General features: G+C 42.0%; 1 long non-coding RNA gene across 1 annotated transcript; it reads right to left on the reverse strand.

The window, feature by feature from the left end:
- Positions 1-242: 242 nt before the first annotated feature.
- LOC116974013 lies at positions 243-16,429 on the reverse strand. Its single transcript, XR_004412253.1, has 3 exons — positions 16,269-16,429; positions 15,399-15,401; positions 243-254 (listed from the first exon to the last, which is right to left on the reverse strand). It is a non-coding gene; the product is annotated as an uncharacterized LOC116974013 (long non-coding RNA).
- Between the last annotated feature and the right edge of the window lie 6,351 nt (positions 16,430-22,780).

A 22,780-nucleotide genomic window follows, 5' to 3' on the forward strand; every position in this document is an offset into this window, starting at 1 on the left:
CAGAGTTCCTAACAGCACTGGGTTTGATCCCGACTATGAGTGCTGTCTGCACAGAGTTTGTACCTTCTCCCCGTGAATGAGTGGGTTTTCTCCGAGATCTTCGGTTACCTCCTACACTCCAAAGAAGTACAGGTATACCATACCATATAAATAACCATATAACATTTACAGCACGGAAACAGGCCATTATTTTCCCCTAGTCCCATCTACCTGCACTCGGACCATAACCCTCAATTCCTTTCCCATCCATATACCTATCCAATTTATTTTTAAATGATAAAATCGAACCTGCCTCCACCACCTCCACTGGAAGCTAATTCCACACAGCTACCACTCTCTGAGTAAAGAAGTTCCTCCTCATGTTACCCCTAAACCTCTGTCCCTTAATTCTGAAGTCATGTCCTCTTGTTTAAATATTCCCTACTCTCAATGGGAAAAGCCTGTCCACGTCAACTCTGTCTATCCCTCTCATCATTTTAAAGACCTCTATCAAGTCCCCCCTTAACCTTCTGCGCTTCAGTGAATAAAGACCTAACTTATTCAACCTTTCTCTGTAACTTAGTTGCTGAAACCCAGGCACAAATCCATGTTGACTGTTCCTAATCAGACCCTGTTTATCCAGATGCTTATATATATTATCTCTAAGTATTTTTCCATTAATTTGCCCACCACTGAAGTCAAACTAACGGGTCTATAATTGCTAGGTTTACTCTTAGAGCCCTTTTTAAACAATGGAACAACATGCGCAGTATGCCAATCCTCGGGCACTATTCCCGTTTCTAATGACATTTGAAATATTTCTGTCATAGCCCCTGCTATTTCTACACTAACTTCCCTCAGTGTCCTAGGGAATATCCTGTCAGGACCTGGAGACTTATCCACGTTTATATTTTTCAATAGTGTCAGCACTTCTTTTTCTTTGAATCTCATAGTATCCATAGCTACTCTACTTGTTTCCCTTACCTCACATAATTCAATATCCTTCTCCTTGGTAAATACTGAAGAAAATAAATTGTTCAATATCTTCCCCATCTCTTTTGGCTCTGCAGATAGCTGTCCACTCTGTCTCTCTAATGGACCAATTTTATCCCTTGTTATCCTTTTGCTATTAATATAGCTGTAGCAACCCTTTGGATTTACTTTCACCTTACTTGCCAAAGCAACCTCATATCTTCTTTTAGTGTTTCTAATTTCTTTCTTAAGATTCTTTTTACATTCGTTATACTCCTCAAGCACCTCATTCACTCCATGCTGCCTATAATTATTGTAGATCTCCCTCTTTTTCCGAACCGTGTCCAATTTCCCTTGAAAACCATGGCTCTTTCCAATTTTTACTATTTCCTTTCAACCAAACAGGGACATAAAGATTCTGTACTCTTAAAATTTCCCCTTTAAATGTCCCAGTTGTATGTGGGTTAATTGTCTTGCTACATGTGTAAATTGTCCCTAGTATGTGCAGGGTAGTGTTGATGTGTGACGATCGCTGGTCGGTGCAGACTTGGTGGGCCGAAGGGCCTGTTTCCGCACTGTGTCACTAAACTAAACTAAATCTTTCACAGTATGAGCATAATTTTCCAAAATACTCAGAATATCTGCATACGTCTGTATTCGCATTTAGTATATTTTATGTTTCTATTTTCTCCAGAAATAAGATTAACCTGGACCCACTGCAGTTCGCTTACCGCTACATAGAAACATAGAAACATAGAAAGTAGGTGCGAGAGTAGACCACCAGGTCCGTCGAGCCCGCACCGCCATTCGCTCATGGCTGAACACTAAACAGACACACTTACCCACAAACAGTAGACACAAGACACAGAACACAAGACACTACCCTCCCCTTTATACCGCTATCACCCCTCTCCACCCCAAGAACCTCGCGATCTCCTGGGGGAGGCAAAAAACCGGATAAAAACCCAGGTCCAATTCGGGAAAAAAATCCGGGAAATTCCTCTCCGACCCCAATCCAGGCGATCGACACTTGTCCAGGAGATCACTCAGGTCTTACTATACTAACCATACCTAGGTCCATATCCCTGCCCTCTCCCCGTAGCCCCTTATCCCCTTGGCAGCTAAAAAACCATCTATTTTAGTCTTAAATATATTTAAAGTTTCTGCTTCCACTGCTCCCTGGGGCAGTGAATTCCATAAATTAACCACCCTCTGGGTGAAGAAGTTCTTCCTCATCTCAGTTTTAAAAGAGCCCCCCCTTATTCTGCAACTATGTCCCCTAGTTCTAGTTTCCCCGATCATTGGGAACATCCTCGGTGCATCCACCCGATCAAGGCCCCTCACGATCTTATATGTTTCAATGAGATCGCCTCTCATTCTTCTAAACTCCAAAGAGTAGAGTTCCAGCCTACTTAACCTTTCCTCATATGTCAATCCCCTCATTGCAGGAATTAATCTTGTAAACCTTCGCTGCACTGCCTCCAGGGCTAGTACATCCTTTCTTAAGTATGGACCCCAGAACTGTACACAGTATTCCAAATGTGGTCTCACTAATACTGTGTACAGCTGCAACAGATCAACGGTGGATGCGATCTCGCTGGGCCTCCACTCCGCTCTGGACCACTTGGACAACAAAAACTCCTATGTCAGGCTGTTATTCATCTATTACAGCTCGGCATTTAACACAATTATCCCCTCCAAGCTGGTTACAAAACTCGCAGAACTGGGTCTCTGCGCATCCCTCTGCAATTGGATCCTCGACTTCCTCATTCACAGACCACAGTCTGTTTGTATTGGTGGAAATGTGTCAGCCTCGATAACAATCAGCATGGGAGCACCTCAAGGTTGCGTGCTCAGCCCCCTGCTGTACTTACTCTATACCCATGACTGCGTAGCCAATCACAGTGCGAACTCCATCATCAAGTTCGCTGACGACACCACTGTTGTGGGGCGTATCACTGATGGGGATGAGTCAGAGTATAGAAGAGAGATCGAGCAACTGTCCATATGGTTCTTGCGCAATAACCTGGCCCTCAACACCAGCAAAACCAAGGAACTGACTGTGGACTTTGGAAGGAGTAGGAGGGGGACCCACAGCCCCATTTATATCAATGGGTTGATGGTTGAAAGTGTCAAGAGCTTCAAATTCCTGGGCGTGCACATCTCTGAAGATCTTTCCTGGTCCGAGAACACTAATGCAATTATCAAGAAAGCTCATCAGCACCTCTGCTTCCTGATAAGATTACGGAGAGTCGGTTTGTCAAGGACGACTCTCTCTAACTTCTACAGGTGCAAAGTAGAGAGCATGCTGACCGGTTGCATCGTGGCTTGGTTCGGCTATTTGAGCGCCCTGGAGAGGAAAAGACTACAAAAAGTAGTAAACACTGCCCAGTCCATCATCGGCTCTGACCTTCCTTCCATCGAGGGGATTTATCGCAGTCGCTGCCTCAAAAAGGCTGGCAGTATCATCAAAGACCCGCACCATCCTGGCCACACACTCATCTCCCTGCTACATTCAGGTAGAAGGTACAGGATCCTGAAGACTGCAACAACCAGGTTCAGGAATAGCTACTTCCCCACAGCCATCAGGCTATTAAACCTGGCTCGGACAAAACTCTGATTATTAATAGCCATTTTCTGTTGTTTGCACTTTATAAGTTTATTTATTCATGTGTGTATATATTTATATCATGGTATATGGAAACACTTATCTGTTTTGTAGTAAATGCCTACTATGTTCTGTGTGCTGAAGCAAAGCAAGAATTTCATTGTCCTATACAGGGACACATGACAATAAACTCACTTGAACTTGAACTTGAACTTGAACTTGAAGCTCAATGGATTGTGTCATATAACAAAATGCTGGAAATACTCACCAAGTCAGACAGCATCTGTGGTAAAAAAAAAATGTAGAGTTAACACCTCAAGTTGAAGACCCATTGTTATCTCTGAAACATTAATTGTGTTTCATTTTCCACAAAGAAGACCTGACCTGCTGAGTATTTCCTGTATTTTCTGGGTTTATTTCTGATTTCCTGCATCGCGATCTTTGTTTTTGTTTTCATTTCATGCATTTTAAATGCTCACATCATTAAAGCAAATGGCCGTATTCTTTTCCAATGATCAAAAGAAAATAAAAGGAACCAGGGAATTATTTTAGCCCTTTATGAAAAAAGTTATCTGTGAGGAGTACAAAAACTTCTGCAACCCGTGTGGCACAGAGGAAATCAGGGCAAAATGCCTGATTTATTTTTTTTTGCATCGTGCATTGACTTTATTGCTACCTGTCAGTGCAAAGTGACTGTGACTTGGATATTTATCAAAACATCTATTTTTTTTAAAGAATATATAGTCACAGTATTTTAGCTATTGCATTATTTATGAGTTACAGATATTCCAATCTGACAGAAATTTATTTGTAAACAATGGATCAACCCCTTTGTACAGATTGTGGACAGTTTAGCTGCACACTTTTCAAGCCTTGCAGTGACAGACTTGTTTGCCTTGGCTACAGACATGTAGAAAGTTAATTCATCTTGCAGCTCGACCAAGTGCTGTCACTGAGGCTTCTAATATGTCTAATTTGAAACATTTATGTAGCAGAAATACTTGAAACCAGATGCTAATTGACATTTAATCATAATAATGCAAGATGCTCCTATCTGGTGAATGCAGCTAAAAAAACATAAATCAATATTACTGTGCTTGTTCTAGTGTTGAAATAGCACTTTACAGGCTATCACAAGAGAATCATAAAGTCCTACAGCATAGAAGCAGAGTCCTTGGCCCACCATGTCAACTTCAAGTATCTATCGTTTTTAAGATAGCCTATTTCCTTCGCTCCATAGATGCTGCTGCACCCGCTGAGTTTCTCCAGCATTTTTGTGTACCCACTCATCTATAGTTGATGTCTGTCTGAAGAAGGGTACCAATCCAGTACACCAGCATCTGCAGTTTCTTGTTTCTACTCATCTATACTGATTCCATTTACCAGCAGTTGGTCCATAGCTTTCTATTTCCTGGCAGTTCATGTGTTTGTTTAGACACCATTTAGATGTTGTGAGAATACCTTCCTCCATCACCCTCTCAAGCAGAGGGTTCCAGAGATCATCATAAAACCTCTCAAGTCTGCCCCTAAACCTATGCCCTCAAGTTTTAAATAACTACTATGGGGTATAAAAAAAGCTAAATCTACCCTATCCATGACCATCATGTTTTGTACCTCTCTCAGGCTTCCTTCGCACTCTCATCGCTAAAATGCTCAATCCAAGCCAATAAGATGGTGAATCACTGCTGCACTCACTCCAATGTTTCTCAAAACCCATGCAATCAAAAATATCACTTATTAATAAAGAATACCATATAAACTGTTATTAATTAAATTGCTACTGAATTACATTTTAAAATGTTATAACATTTAGATTATCTCTCATAAGTATGAGGCTGTATTAATTTTGTTTTTAATTCATTGTGCCAAAAGTTGGTGTATATCATGACTTTCAGAAGCAAATGCAGGCATTCAAGTTCAATAACGTTACTGCATAAGCAACATGATCAGTCCCCCTTCAGGCTTATGATGGTTGACCTGCTTCCAATTACTCACCCCCTCCTAACTCACTTTCAGGTCAATAATAACGTTTCTGGACACTGGAATTGCTATTGGTTTATTATTGCCATGCGTATCAAGATACAGTGAAATAAATTGCTTTGCATACTAATCCAAGCTGATCATACCACAGTGATCAAATAAACAGTGAGAATATTAGTGTTGCAGCTGTAGAGTAAAGGGCCTGTCCCACTTACGTGTCCTCGGCATGCAAATTACACGACCTCGCCTCCAACAGCAGCAGAATCAGGCAAACGATCGCCGAACTCGGCCTGGGGCTCACGGCCGTTGCGGTCCGGATCCGCCCTACTTCTACTCCCAGAGCGGGGCCAAGAAAATTGAAGATGGACACAAAATGCAGGAGTAACTCAGCGGGACCGGCAGTATCTCTGGAGGGAAGACATGGGTGACGTTTCGGGTCAATACCCTTCTTTACAGACTGAAGAAGAGTCTCGACATGAAACATCACCCATTCCTTCTCTCCAGAGATGCTGCCAGTCCCGCTGAGTTACTCCACCTCCATCTTCAAATGATGTCACGCGCTCCAGACGGCTGTGCGTACATATGAAATCACACGCGACCTTCGCGGGACCGTCGCGGCTCAAAGCGGCCACGAGGTCGCATAATTTGCGTGCCAAGAACACGTATGTGGAACAGGCCCTTAAGTGTAGATTAAAAGATGTGCTAGGGCTCCAGCAAGACAGATTGGAGGATCGGGCAAATGAGAAGTCTGTTCAACAATCTGATAACAGCAGAACACGCAGCTGTTCCTGACTCTAGTGGTACAGTATGTGCTTTCAGGCTTTTATATGTCCTGTCCGACGAGAGAGGGAGAAGACAGAACGATTAGGGTGTGAATGGTCCATAATAATGCTGACTGCTTTCCGAAGGCTACTTGTAGTGTAGATGGAATTGATGGGCAATGGACTGTCAGCCCAGTCTGCATAATGGTCTGGGCTGCATCATGATCATTTGATCATGTGATAGGGGCAGAATTAGGCCATTTGGTGCATCAAGTCTACTCCGCCATTCAATCATGGCTGCCCTAGCTCTCCTAATCGCACTCTTGCCTTCTCCCCATAATCTCTGATACCCATACTAATCAAGTATCTCTCTATCTCTGCCTTAAACATATCAATTGACGGCCTCCACAGCCTTCTGTGGCAAAGAATTCCACAGAATCACCACCCTGCATCTTTGCACCCATGGATCCATGCATCTATGCATCCAGACATGTATTCATGCAGTAACCACTATGCTATGTCGCATAGTGCATGGGAAGCAATTGATTGTTGGATGATTTGGGATACTCTAAATTATGAAGAGCATGGTATAAACATAACTTATTTTGTTTACTTTCAATGTTTGTGTATGAAAAAGATTTTTCAAAAAGCCTATCCTATCCTAGGCTGAAGATGTTCAATTGAATGTTTTGAAAATGGGACTAGATGAATAACTGACCATATTGCAAAGAGACATTGCTGTTTTTTTTCAGTACTTAAATGAGGCTACTTTCCTCAGATTGGAACAATTGTTCAGTTCAATCCATCGGTGGTCAGGTCTTAAAGGATATGGGGAAACCAGCAACTCAAAGGAGATCTGATGCAAAATGTAAGATTTTTTCTACTGGCAATGCTTGTAAGAGGTGGTCTGTTTCTCCTCTCAACTAAAATAACCTGATCTGCTTCCTTGGAACATAGCACACATAGAATGGTACAGCACAAGAACAAGCCCTCGACCCACAATGTCTGTGCCAAACACAATCATAAGATCATCACTTATCTACCTGCACATAACCCATATCCCTCCATTCCCTACATATCCATATGCCTATCCAACAGTCTTTATAATGCCACTAATGTATATGTTTCAACCAGTACCGCTGACTGCATATTACAGGCACTCTATGTAAAAAACTTGTCCCACATATCTCCCTTAAACATTGTATCTTTCACCTTAATGCTATGGCCTCTAGTATTTGATTTTTCCATGCTGGGGAAAAGTATATTGACTGACTACCTGGTCAATGCTTCGCATCATTTCATAAGCTCTAATCAGGTCTCCTGACATTCCAGGAGACTTGGCATTCCAGAAATAACAATCCAAGCCTGCCCACCTTCTCTCTGTAGCTATTCCAGGCATCATTCTGGTAACATTCTCTGCACCCTTTCTAAAGCATCCACATCCTTCCTAAAATGGGGCAAACAGAATTGCACAAAATACTCAAATGTGGCCTAATCAAAGTCTTATAAAGCTGCATCATGACTTACTGAGTCCTATACTCAATGCATCTGACCTATGAAAACAATCTTACCATAAGCTTTATTTACCAATCTATCCATGGATTATGGACTTTGACCACAAGATCCTCTTTATCCCTCTTTATCCCTTATCCCTCCTCCTTATTGCAACATGCAGGTTGTGAACATCGATCAATTGGCCTTTAAACAACACCCACATGTCAGATTTGGACATCCAATTACTATTGCTCCCAGTTTACATTCTGAAGTTCCTGCCTAAAAACATTGCTGTTTTCCTTATTCCAATTTAGCACACTTTCAAAATGTCCTGTCTTCTCCCTATTCAATACCATCTTAAACCTTATAGAGTTCTGATCACTATCCCTGAAATATCCTTCCACTGAAACTCTAGTCATCTGGCCAGGCTCATTTCCCAACACAATGTCCAGTATGTTCCCTTCTCGAATTTCAGACTGTACACATACTGTTTCAAGAAACTTTCTTGGATACACCTCACTTGACACAAAGCCTCTTTTCAATCAAAACACAGTTTTCTCTCTGTTCTCCCACCGACTTTTCAAAAATGCCTTCTCTTAGAAACATAGAAACATAGAAAATAGGTGCAGGAGGAGGCCATTCGGCCATTCGAACCAGCACTGCCAGTCATTGTGATCATGGCTGATCATCCCCAATCAATAACCTGTGCCTGCCTTCTCCCCATATTCCTTGATTCAACTAGCCCCTAGAGTATCTAACTCTCTCTTAAATCCATCCAGTGATTTGGCCTCCACTGCCCTCTGTGGCAGTGAATTCCACAAATTCACAACTCTCTGGGTGAAAAAGTTCTCTTGAAATGGCTGCCCACCCACTATCTCCTCGACTTTTGAACATTTCTATATTTTCAATCTGCCAATCAACACTACCAAATCCACTCCAAGATCCATTCAATATCCTCACCGTTATCTGATCCTCCAATCCACAATTGCTCTTCATGCACTGTTTAGCTGCAATTTGCTCACCCCCATCCCCATGCTACCCTCAACTCTCCCATAATCTCTCCTTTCTGCCCTTTGTTCTCCTCGCAATGCAGAGCTTACAGTCAAACATCAATCCTCTCGCTTTGAATGGATGTTTGAGAAAAACAATTGGTAAACAAGGTGCCATGGCACAATTCAGCTGCACTTTCACTTCATCCACAATTATGCCTTTTCTAAACTGTCTTCCCATCACCTAAACATCTCCCTCCCTGCTTCTCTAAACAGGATTCTTTGCACTTGTCCAAGCAACTCGGCTTCCAGCAAATCTCAATGAACCTTGTCGGAATCAAAAGTTTTGGCATGCAGAATTATACATTACAGAATAATAAAACTGGATAGCTTCTTATTACCCCACAGGTTCTGAATGGAGCAACAGGCATACCTGCAAAGATAAATCTGATCTAAAACATGAGTGTAAGGTGTATGCATTCACATAAAAATAGAATTATTTTTAAGACATTTTATCAAAATCTTTCTTTGGTAGAGCCAATCTTTATGCTTCAGGGAATCGATTATTGAAGTTACATTTGTAAGGTTGTATGCAGTGAGAACAGTGGGAAAAGTATGTAGATTTTCTCATCTTCATTCAGTCAGCAGGATCTGGGGCTAGATTTCCATTTCATCGCCGGCATCATAAAAATGGGAATATAAATATGCTGCCTACAGCAGAATACTGATCAACTGGCCCAATCTGGTGAAGTCTAAAGTACTTTCAGCTTTAGAGGAGAAGGATTCTTAAGCAGGACGATAAAAACAAGGGGTGGGCAAGAAAATGGTTTAGAGATTTTAAATGGAGAGAAGGGTGGAAGGCAGACTTGGCAGACAGTATTGCAAGAAAGATGAATAAAGGGAGGCGTCAGAAGAGAATGTGTGAGATTTTCCAGTGACTAAGGAGCTGCCGAACATCACCACTCATACTTCATGAGGAGCAAACTGCCTCTTCAAGTGGTAAATTGTAGACACGAGGGACTGCAGATGCTGACTTAGAAAAAAGACACAATGTGCTGGAGTAACTCAGCGGGTCCGGCAGCATCTCTGGCAGCATTAGGAAGAAGAATCCTAATCCAAAACATTACCTATCCATGCCTTCCAATACTTGGCTGATCAATAAGGCATTGTGTAGTGCTGGGCTTTTCTACTCTGGCATGCCCTTGGCATCTGGATCCAGCTGGTATGTGAGGAAGAGTCTGCTTTTTCAGTAAGGAAATTAAACAACTGTGGAAAAATGTCAAACCCATTTAAAGGCAAGGAAGATAACTGAAAGAGAACTGACTTCACATCTTTTTTTAATCAATTGAAACTTTCACCCATTACTGTTCCACAGGTCAATTCAGCTTGGAAAAATTATTAACAGTTTCTTCTTTCGGACCCACCCACTAACTCTTCTATTTCAATGCAACATTAAAAACAGACTTGAATCATACGGTTTCTTGTTTATTCTAGTTTTGGGTAAAAGCCTTTACATCATCAAATAGTTGGGGGGTGACAAAAGGGGGAGCCGGCGTGCTTTGTAACTTTGTCAGCACCGTAGGTGGCTGCTATTTGTATACATTATGTATGCAAGCAAAAAATCTCACTGTGTCTAGTCACATGTGACAATAAATTATTCCTATTCCTTGTCCTATTCCTATTCCTATTCCTAGTCATTCAGCATCTACCACACTGATTGCTGCAGACTTCTGCAAATTAAAATGTCCAAAGGTAACATAAACTAGCAGACTCATTGTGACAAGCAGTAAGTATATCCAACAACTAATTTTTAAGTCTGTGCTAATCCCTTCGGGAGATCTGATGCAATATCCTCTTTATTTCTGAATGCATATTCAGCCGCAAAAAGGTTGAGAAAGAGTATTGGTTGAAGCACTGATTAATGCAATCATTTATCTGTACTCTGCATTTTTTAGAATCAACATCTAATGCATGCTAGTGTCCTCAACAATATGGCATCTGGTTAAATTTGCTTTATCAATGCATCCATGTTCCTTTGATGTATTTTGGTGATTTAAAACATAACACCCCAAAACATTTAACACCGTCATAGAACCCCAAAACATTCAGATTCAGATTCAGATTCAGATTCAACTTTAATTGTCATTGTCCGTGTACAGTACAGAGACAACGAAATGCATTTAGCATCTCCCTGGAAGAGCGACATAGCATATGATTTGAATAAATATTTACATTAGCATATATACAGACATAGTGTTTTTCCTGTGGGAGGAGTGTCTGGGGGGTGATTGGCAGTCACCGAGGTACGTTGTTGAGTAGAGTGACAGCCGCCGGGAAGAAGCTGTTCCTGGACCTGCTGGTCCTGCAACGGAGAGACCTGTAGCGCCTCCCGGATGGTAGGAGGGTAAACAGTCCATGGTTGGGGTGAGAGCAGTCCTTGGCGATGCTGAGCGCCCTCCGCAGACAACGCTTGCTTTGGACAGACTCAATGGAGGGGAGCGAGGAACCGGTGATGCGTTGGGCAATTTTCACCACCCTCTGCAATGCCTTCCGGTCGGAGGCAGAGCAGTTGCCATACCATACTGTGATACAGTTGGTAAGGATGCTCTCGATGGTGCAGCGGTTGAAGTTCACCAGGATCTGAGGAGACAGATGGACCTTCTTCAGTCTCCTCAGGAAGAAGAGACGCTGGTGAGCCTTCTTGATCAGAGTTGAGGTATTGTGGGTCTAAGAGAGGTCATCGGAGATGTTAACACCCAGGAACCTGAAGCTAGAAACACGTTCCACCTCCGTCCCGTTAATGTGGATGGGGGTGTGCGTGCCGCCCCTGGACTTCCTGAAGTCTACAATGAGCTCCTTGGTCTTCTTGGAGTTAAGGGCCAGGTTGTTGTCAGCGCACCATGCTGCTAAGTGCTGGACCTCCTCCCTGTAGGCCGACTCATCGTTGTTGCTGATGAGGCCAATCACCGTTGTATCATCTGCATACTTGATGATGGTGTTGGTACCATGTACAGGTGTGCAGTCATAGGTGAAGAGGGAGTAGAGGAGGGGGCTCAGCACACAGCCCTGTGGAACGCCGGTGTTCAAGGTGAGGGTTGAAGAGGTGTGCTTGTCTAACCTAACAGACTGTGGTCTGTTGGTTAGAAAGTCCAGTATCCAGTTGCAGAGGGAGGGATCGATGCCCAGGTTACCGAGTTTGGTGATCAGTTTAGATGGTATAATGGTGTTGAATGCTGAGCTGTAATCGATGAACAGCATTCTTACGTAAGTGTCTCTGTTGTCGAGGTGGGAGAGGGCGGAGTGAAGTGCCGTTGAGATGGCATCCTCCGTACTCTTTGCTATTGATACCAGTTTTTTAGTGCTCAGTTTGCGTTACAGATAAGATAGACTTAATTTACCATAATACACATCTAATATAAAATCAGCTTGCAAAATATTCCAATCTTCTGAAACAACTGATGAAATCAATGCTTATTCACAACTCTACTTATTACTTGGTACTAATATCACATCGCTTATTGACATAGTAATCATAATCATAATCATACTTTATTAGCCAAGTATGTTTTGCAACATTGGAGGAATTTTATTTGCCATACATTCATACCAATAAAAAGCAACAGAACACACAAAATAAATTTTAACATTAAAATCCACCACAGTGACTCCTCCACATTCCTCACTGTGATGGAAGGCAAAAAAACCTTCAATCTCTCCCTTCTTTGTCCTCCAGCTGTTGGGGGCCTCTAACCTTCAGTTGATGACTCGATCTTACTCCTGTAGCCGGCGGCGGGCCTCCTCGTCAGGGTGATTAAGCTCCTACATCGGGGGGATTCTTATCTCCCCCGCGCCTGCCGATCTACCTCAGGTCGGGGCTAGTCGAATGTCATGTCAATCTACCCCATGACAGAAGGGGAAGGAGTTGTACTGTTTGATAGCCACAGGGAAGAAGGATCTCCTGTGGTGTTCCTACTGCATCTTGTGGAACCAATCTGTTGCTGAAGGTACTCCTCAGGTTGACTATTGTGTCATGGAAGGGGTGAGCTGTATTGTCCAAGATGCTTCGCAGTTTGAAGATCATCTACCCCTCTAAGACCACCTCCCAAGAATCCAACTCCACCCCCAGGTTGGAGCCAGCCTTCCTGATGAGTTTGTTAATCTTGTTGGCATCTGCGGCCTTCGCCCTGCTGTGCATGTCTGAGACATGCCTACAAAGTTGCCAGGCTGAGCCACACTGACAATGGGGCCTCTGCTTCATATGGTAAAGCAGGAAGCTGTAAATACATGGTAGTGCATAGTTCCAGGTGAAATGTCCCCCTGTCCCATTTTGTCACCATGTCCCATTTTCATTATTCACCATCAAGTTACTGCATTATGCATCAGTAAACAGGGAGCCATTCTTGATGGCACAGAGGATCTATCAGGCACTATCACAATGTTTAAAAGACATTCGGACAGGAACATGGGTAGATCTAGGTTGAGAGGGATACAGGCCAAATGCAGCCTAGTGTAGATGGGGCATATTGGTTGGCATGCACAAAGAGGGCCAAAGGTCCTGGTTCCATGCTATGTGACTCTACGACTATCACTGTGGTTGAATACAATCTCATATCCCCTAACAGCTGTCCTCTGAGCACATTGCTTTCATCCACCAAATAGGACTAATCAATTCCATGACTTTACTTACTCATGAATAACTCCAGAGACTTGCAAAAAAAACAAGGTGAGACTATATATATTTTAATGTCTGAAGAATGGTTTCGGCCCGAAACATTGCCTATTTCCTTCGCTCCATAGATGCTGCTGCACCCGCTGAGTTTCTCCAGCATTTTTGTGTACCTTCGATTTTCCAGCATCTGCAGTTCCTTCTTAAACATAATATACTTTAATGTAGTAAGGTCTGGACTACTTACATAAGGGACATTATACATGCCATAGTGTAGGAAATGTTCACCAGACCAGTTCCTGGGGTTGGGTTACATGGATTCCTTCTTTGGTTAAAGTACTGCATTTCTGTGCACACTCTACATTCTAGGTTTTCTCTCTTCTCATAGTGCCATTTCAGATGCTGCTTGAATTGAAATAGCTTTTTATGCATGTATATTCTGCTCAAATAAATGAATAACTCTTAGAATCTAGCCTCAGTTATTTGTGAACCTTAATCACTTCCAGCCAGGTTTTTCACACAAACAGAATGAATGGCCAGTCTGTCAATCCTGCGTATCTAACCTCAGCAATTAAAAGGTGAAACACTTGCTAATTAGATAGCCTGTGTGCTGCATTCTCATTAAGTATTTATTTAAGCATAATCATTTTTAAATCATTTTATTGAGAAAACAAAAATTAAACTTACCTCTTTCACACATAAACACGCAGCTACTGTCAATTATACCTGACAAAATTATTTATTTGTTAAATTTAGACATTGGTTTAGATTGTAGCTCTTTTTATTTCCATTGTTATGATTTGTCTCCCAATTTCTATTATAGATAGATACACGTCAATAAACCGCTACTCCTTTGAAATGTTAGTAATTGCTTTGACCTGAACTTCCAGGTTTAGCAACATTACATTCTGCTTGTTTTCTCATACTGAATTAAAAACATGTCATGTTATACAGACAATGTTGTATCTCCACTGAATGATCATAGGTTCCCACTTAAAGGTTACTTGTCACTTGTGGTTATCATTTTGCTGTATTTTTCTTTAATGGGAAGTAAAAAGGTGTCAATTTCCACATGTATTTGGGGTTAAAACCATTTTACTTCATACGTTTCATGAAATTAAGACAAAAGCAGGAATAACTGGGAGAGAACATTACAGTACATTATCTCGGAGGGAAGATGAACCATGAAATCATGCTGACTCTGTAAAAAGTCTGCGATCTCCCCCTAAATCTAAAGGAGTAAATGAACTGCAGGACTTGCTACTCAATAACACTTAACTGGAAAGCTTCATTTATGATCCATGCTCAATTAATCCTGAGGTTAAGGGAAACAAATCTTGAAGCAGAATGCAACATCCATATATTATTATGAATGAACATTTAATATAGGTATCCAATTCCCATGCTTGGATCATTAATATCTCCCAAAGTAAGCAGATGGGTTTTAGTTTAATAATACACTGAAGTGAAACATTAACTCACCAGCCCCTTGATATGGTTTTGTAGGCTAATAATTTGTGTCATACTGTAGCCTAGGTTCCTGAGGGGGTCTTGAATCCTCGCCCCTGAGTTATGAGGCAAGAATACTGTCACGGTCAAGGCAGATGTGGATTTTATACATGAGTGTGATCTACCACACCTATGCAGCTACTGAAGGTGGTTGTGATGGTGCTCCCAAAGACTGTCAGTAAGGTCGGGGGGCAATGACTATCTGTCACACTGTGGCTTGTTTATCCTGTTGCAGCGAAGCAACTTTTCAATCGCTGAAATCAGGGAGGTGGTCAGTTGACATCTTTTTGTGATAGGTACAAGATAGCTTAACACTCTGCTCCAGCTGATTAATGTGTCGGCCTTGTCCGTGCAGAATGAGCAGCTTACTGTCTACCAGCCGCTGTCCTGGGTGTTGATTCTGGCCAGTGACTTCAACTGGATCATTGATGTGGCTGGACAATCTGGCAGTGCCAACAGCAGACTAGACAGTATCTCCAGGCTTCTGATGGAGATTGTCATAAATGCCAAATGTGAAAAGCCTTCAGCAACCCTGCAGGTAGAGCAGAGCTGCAATTCACCAGGATAACACCAGACGGCTCAGCCCGATGCCGGATAGACTTCTTCCTCGTGTCAAGGCCCATGATGTTCAGATCCACCAACGTCATGCCGGAGTTCTTCTTTGACCACAGGTTCCTTCAGGCTTCCTGCCACCTGCAGGAGGACCAGTAGACAGGCAGGGGGCGCTGTAGAAGTTGAATGTTAAACCTCAGACCCCAGAGAATATTGAGGAACTTGAGATGACTGTGCAAGTTGGAAAAGTGTGAACCCCTTCTTTCACTCCACGATGCTGAGATGCAACCAAGGAGAACATTAAAGGGATCTTCATCCTCAAATATGTTCAGAAGCAAGATGGGGTCAGAGGTAATTGTGCCAACTCCAGACAAACTTGCAACAACTTATTCTTCTGCAGTCAAGGGCGGTGGATGTGAGGGATAGGCTCAGAGAGGTAAAGAACTGGCAGGTCGCACACTTGCCTCAGAATCCTCCAAGATCATCTTCCAATCCTGAGTATACTTTGTGGAGCAGGTTGAGACATGCTTGTGCTTCTTCTTTCAACAACAACAAGTTTATTCATGGATAACCCCTTGAGGTGGACAGTCATCTCGTTTTCGAGGGGGTCCAACATAGAACATACAGCACAAGACATAACATACATAAAGGCTTTCATTGACCCACCTACCCACACACCAATCCCATAACCCCTCCATCCCCACTTGTTACAGTTTATAACAATTGTTAATTGACTTTACATATCCAATAATAATAACAGTTATATGTTACAGCACAAATGATCACACACAAAGCAAGCTAGATAAAGGAGCTTGAAGACTCTAATACTAGAAACAGGTACATGGTTTTATAAGGAAGGGTAAAAGTGTATTTTTAAATAGACAAAATGAGCTAATAGTTCTTATGGTACTAGGCAGAGTGTTCCAGTCAGAAGGAGCTTTGAATTTAAATGCACGTCTCCCAATTTCTTTGTTAGTTCTTGGAATGAAAAAGAAGGGTTGCTGAATATGTCTTAATGAGTATGAGGGTGTGTATGGTAATAGGTCTTGTTTTAAATAAGAAGGGTAATTGAGATGGATGCATTTAAAGATGAACTGGAACCAGTGGTAGCATCTTCGAGTGTGGGGGGATAACCAGTTTAGAGTTTCGTACATAGAACAGTGGTGAGTTATATATGGACACCTTAAAATAAATCTGCAAAGACTATTATAAACTACATTGAGAGGTTGAAGATGTATATCAAATGTATTCTGATAGACAATATCAGCATAATCCAGTGTTGGTAGTAGTAGTTGAGAGACAATTATTTTTCTCATCTGAAAGGTGAAACAATTTATATGGCGGTAAAGAATAGCTAGATTACAGCTGAGTTTTTTAGTAATCGTCTCACTATGCTTCGTAAATGAAAGCGTTGGGTCGAGCCAAATACCAAGATATTTGAAGTTCAATACTTGTTCTAATGGTGATCCTTCAATAAATGATATAGTCAGATCTACAGAATTACCAAGGCCTTGTCTAGTACCAAATAACATACTGCATGATTTATTTTTATTTAAAATTAATTTGTTAAATAATAGCCATTTCTGAACAGAAGTAAGATCTGATTGAAGGGATCTTTCAATTTCAAATTTGTTAATACTAGATGTATATAGCACTGCATCATCTGCATATAGTTGTGTTTGACAGTCAGAACAGATATTAGGGAGGTCGTTTATGTAATTAGAGAAAAGGAGTGGTCCCAAAGACGAACCTTGCGGGACCCCCTTCTCAACAATTAAGAAATTGGATTGACTTCCATTAAAGGTGACACATTGGCGTCTGTTATGAAGGTATGAGTTAAACCACAGTAGATTGTTTTGAGAAAGACCAATAGAGTAAAATTTATCAAGCAGTAGGAAGTGGTCAACAACATCAAAGGCCTTGGTTAAATCAAGAAAGATGGCACCGGTGAGTTTACCATCCTCAGAACAGTGAACACATCGCTGGTGAGTTTTAACAGAGCTGTAGTTGTGGAGTGATTAGGTCTGAACCCAGACTGGCATGGAGATAGAATGTTGAAAGTTGAGACATTATATGATAGCTGGTTGAACACTAGTTTCTCGAGGATTTTAGCCACCGAGTTGATAATTGAGATGGGGCGGTAATTGTTAATATCGTGTGGGTTGCCTCCCTTATGCAGTGGAGTAACATTAGCACACTTCCACGCGGAAGGGAGGGTACAAGTTGAAAAGGACAAATTAAACAGGTCGCATAGTGGGTACATTAGAATATTAGCTTCTATCTTAATGAATTTAGTCTCAATACCAGCTGGTCCAGATCCACAATCATCCTTTAATTCATTAATAGCATGTTGAATGTCAACAGGTTTTATTTTTTGAAAAGAAAAAGAGCTTCTACATGTAGAGGTAGCTGGAAAGTCACATATAATAGATGAGTCAAATACAATAGAGCTACATACAGTGGAGAAGTGCTGGTTGAAAGCATTGGATATAACAGCAGGGTCCTGAATGATGTCATTGTTGACCCGAATCTGAGTGCTGATATTTTGATTTGATTTATTAAGAACATTATTTAGTCTTTTCCAGAACTTTTTTGGATTATGCATGTCTTCAGAAAGATGTTTTTTAAATGACTTGATTTAGCATTACGTGTTTTAGTCGTACACTGATTCCTTAAGGACCTATATTTTTCCCAATCAGCAGGGTCCTTTGTTCCCTGAAAGTCTTCCAGACTTTATCCCGCTCATTAAAAAGGTTGATCAAATCAGCACTAATCCATGGTAAATGTTTTCCCTTGACTTTTATTTCTCTCCAGGGGGCATGCTTATCGATAACTCTTGTGACTTCAGTGTATAAATAATTCCAGGCATCCTCGACAATTGGTATAAGTTGAAACCTGTCCCAGTTTATTGCAATCAGGTCATGCATATAATTATCATAATTAAATTTTCTACGTTGTCTAACAAAAGGTTCACAAGGGATGCTCTGTGATCTACAGCCATAAAGAAGAGGATAGATGGCTCAGTAACATCCTCACAGACAGACATATTGAGGATCAGCAATCCTTCCATGCCAGTCTGTACAATGAAAAGGCCTCAGACAGCACTGCCTCCCAGAGCTTTCCGTCATTTATCACAGTATTCGAGGACAGTAAGTGTGAGAGTCTGGGCCAGCTACTGACCCTGAGTGAGTGAACTTCATCCATTCCTTTGATTCGAATGAAACTCCCTGAAGCAACGGTTTACTGGTTAAATGGTACTCTGCTCTGTGGTATTGGGTGGGCCTGGACCTGCTGGAAGTCTACAATGTTATGCTTCTGGCTGACAATGTGTCAGAAGCCATGAGGAAGAACATCATCGTCTTCATCTACAAGAAGATGTGGGATAAAAATTACATCACGAATAGGAGATCCATCTTACTGCTAAATGTGGACTATAAGATCTTGTTCCAGGCCATGCCAGCTGGGTCAAGTCTGCCATGTACAGCATGTACAGCACACCTCCCCAGTCAGCTTAGAGAAGGAGAAGATATTGGACGTGCCTCTAAAATGGGTTTTGGCGAGGGAATCTGGAGATAAATCCAACAGTTTTACGCAATTTTCTGTGGTGCAGTCCAAATCTATGGATGGGAAATGGATTGCTTCCCCATCGGGATTGGCCACTCTCCCCTTTCTTGTTTGTGCACTATATAGATCCTCTGCTGAATCCATCATGAAAGACAATGAGGGGTATGTTGGGTAAGCTTATAACCCTGTTGACAGTGGACTTGTGTATTGTATCATTCCATGGCAGTGGGGCCACTTGGATCAAAGTCTCCCTGTAGAGGGAAAATGTTGCCATTTTCCAGTGGGGACACCGCTCAGACAAGGTAATGGATATTAGCCGAGGGGGGCACATGAGTGTCATGTATAAAGAGAGAGATGCTTACACTACTGGTTATATTAGTTATATAGTAGCAGTGCATTATGCACGGTTTTTGTTTGTACAATAAACCCTTGTTATAACAGACCATGCAGCATCTCTGCAGAACAGGTATAGGTAACCTCGGGACCCTTCTTCAGACAGATTCAGTCTGTTGAGTATCTTCAGCACTTTGTAGCATTTCACCCTGAAAATAGGCACCAATGCCTCTGGTCTGTGCCAGCAAGCCTTACTTAACCAGTTCACTGCTCACGTTGTAACTCTTTGGTCACAACATTTTCTTTTGGCTTCTGCCACTGATATGACGCGTTCGGTCATCATGAGGCTCCCTCCCTTCTCACCACCTACCCCTTCTACCTGTCGGCTATTGCTTTGCCTGCTCCATGTTTCCAAGGTGAAGTATGTCGCCGACTTTGGGGGAGAAGGAGGAGAAGGTGGCGGTAGAGGCAAGGAGAAACCAAGTGGACAAAGCAACAGGCCGACAGACGTAACAGCTGTTCAGAGGGGAGGGAGCTCCACCGTTACTGAGCACATCCTGACTGTGGCATCGGCCTGCAGAAACCACTGTCCCCAGGGGCTATAACATGAGCTGCAACAACAGTTTCATCAACCATACTGCACTGTGAGTGAAGAAGGGATCGCTGGCACACCTTGCAAGCCGTGGATAGCATTGGAAGCCAGGCTGCGAAGGTGGTGCAAGCCTGGATGTACGTTCGCTTTAACCAAAATCTGATAATAAAAGGCGTTATTAATGGGGTTTGCTGTATATATTTTTGTTTATAACAAACTATTGTTATTGAAATATGTGAAAGCTACTTTAATCAAGACTCAATTAACACCCAGTGTTTGTTAAATTTCAAGCAGCAGATTGTTGGTGGTGTTTATTTGGGTAAATTTATTCTGAAGCAAACTAAAAACCTTTTATAGAAACATAGAAACATGGAAAATAGGTGCAGGAGTAGGCCATTCGGCCCTTCGAGCCTGCACCGCCATTCAATATGATCATGGCTGATCATCCAACTCAGTATCCTGTACCTGCCTTCTCTCCCTACCCCCTGATCCCTTTAGCCACAAGGGCCACATCTAACTCACTCTTAAATATAGCCAATGAACTGGCCTCAACTACCTTCTGTGGCAGAGAATTCCAGAGATTCACCACTCTCTGTGTGAAAAATGTTTTCCTCATCTCGGTCCTAAAAGATTACCTCCTTATCCTTAAACTGTGACCCCTTGTCCTGGACTTCCCCAACATCTGGAACAATCTTCCTGCATCTAGCCTGTCCAACCCCTTAAGAATTTTGTGAGTTTCTATAAGATCCCCCCTCAATCTTCTAAATTCTAGCGAGTACAAACCGGGTCTATCCAGTCTTTCTTCATATGAAAGTCCTGACATCCCAGGAATCAGTCTGGTGAACCTTCTCTGTACTCCCTCTGTGGCAAGAATGTCTTTCCTCAGATTAGGAGACCAAAACTGTACGCAATACTCCAGGTGTGGTCTCACTAAGACCCTGTACAACTGCAGCAGAACCTCCCTGCTCCTATACTCAAATCCTTTTGCTATGAATGCTAACATCCCATTCGCTTTCTTCACTGCCTGCTGCACCTGCATACCTACTTTTAATGACTGGTGTACCATGACACCCAGGTCTCATTGCATCACCCCTTTTCCTAATCGGCCACCATTCAGATAACAGTCTACTTTCCTGGCTACTTAAGGCTATTGTATTCACAAACAAAATACTCAGACCATGGTGCAGTATTTTTGTCATGTGGAAATGTCTCTTATTGGTTTTAAGTACTTATTGCTAATAAAATTATCAATTGTAATATTGTTGAAATAATTTTATTATGCATGGGAGAAGTGAAAAGCACATTAACAGTTCAGTTTTCTTCTGTAATATTGTTGTAGAGCCATACAGCATGGAAATAAGCCCTTTGGCCCAACCTGCCCATGCCGACCAACATGTCCCGTCAATTTTGTAATAAAATAAAATTTTAACGTTCCAGGTGGAATATATTAATGCAAAATAGAACAAAAATTAATGATTTGTAAAACTTTAATGAGCTGTGTCTGTTCGGCTAAATGTAAAAAAATATATATTTTTTATTTCTTTATGAGGTCCACTATTTGTGCCAGTATAGAGGAGAAGGCATTGTCATCCGCACCTGCCCTTTGAGATATCTCTCAGGTCATTCTGCAAATGATTGCCAAGAAATGCATAGTTTCAGTTTAAATTAATTTATGTTTCTGCTATTTCGGTGAGGGTAATGTTTTGTAACCTGCCAACCTGCTTGAAAATAGGTATGCACTGGTCGATAATTTTATTGCTTGAACTTAGACACATTTATCTTCCGCATCTAGATTGTTGACAGGAATTGATACTGACATTTCTCACAGAGCTATTTTTAAATCATTTTCAAACTCTGGGCATAGCTTGTATGTATTGGCCATCTGCGATTGCTATTGAGATGATTTGGTGAGTCACCTCCTTGACATCAATCCTGATGCTAGTTTGTGGGCAGTTCCAGGTTTAGACTTGGTGATTACGAAAAAGTGGTGCTCTATTTCCAAGACAGACTGATGTGCAACTCAGAGAGAAAGTTGCAGATGTGTTGGAGTTTGAATGCAACCATGAGCCTTGTTTTCCTCCTGGCTAGAAGTAATAATTTCAGTCAACATGGAAGTAAATGGCAGCACGATGGCACAGCGGTAGAGTTGCTGCCTTACAGCGCCTGCAGTGCTGGAGATGCGAGTTTGATCCCGACTATGGGTGCTGTCTGTATGGAGTTTGTTCATTCTCCCCATGACCTGCGTTGTTTTCTCCAGTTTCTCCCCATGACCTGCGTGGAGATCTTTGGTTTCCTCCCGCATTCCAAAGATGTACAGGTATGTAGATACATTGGCTTGGTAAATGTGAAAATTGTCCCTAGTGTGTGTAAGATAGTGTTAATATGTGAGGATTGCTGGTTGGTGCAGACCCGGTGGACCGAAGGGCCTGTTTCCACACTGTATCTCTAAACTAAACTAAATAACAGCGGCAAATAAACACAATTGAAACAGCAGCAGTAGAGATGTGTCAAAACAATACAAAATGCTGGAGTAACTCAGTGGATCAGGCAGCATCCCTGGAGAACATTGAGAGGTGATGTTTTAGGCTACAACACTTCTTCAGACAGATTGTTGGGAGTGGGGGGGATGAAATCTGGGAGAGAGGTGAGGCAGGACTAAGTGTTGAAGGTAATAGGTGAACATGGGTGAGGGGAGGGGGAGTAATTGATAGACAGATGGGTGGAACAGAGGCCAGCAATTAAAGCAGAAGGTGTGAGACAGAAGGATTGAAGAATTATACA

This window comes from Amblyraja radiata, chromosome 6 (assembly GCF_010909765.2).
Source record: "Amblyraja radiata isolate CabotCenter1 chromosome 6, sAmbRad1.1.pri, whole genome shotgun sequence".
Lineage (NCBI taxonomy): Eukaryota > Metazoa > Chordata > Chondrichthyes > Rajiformes > Rajidae > Amblyraja > Amblyraja radiata.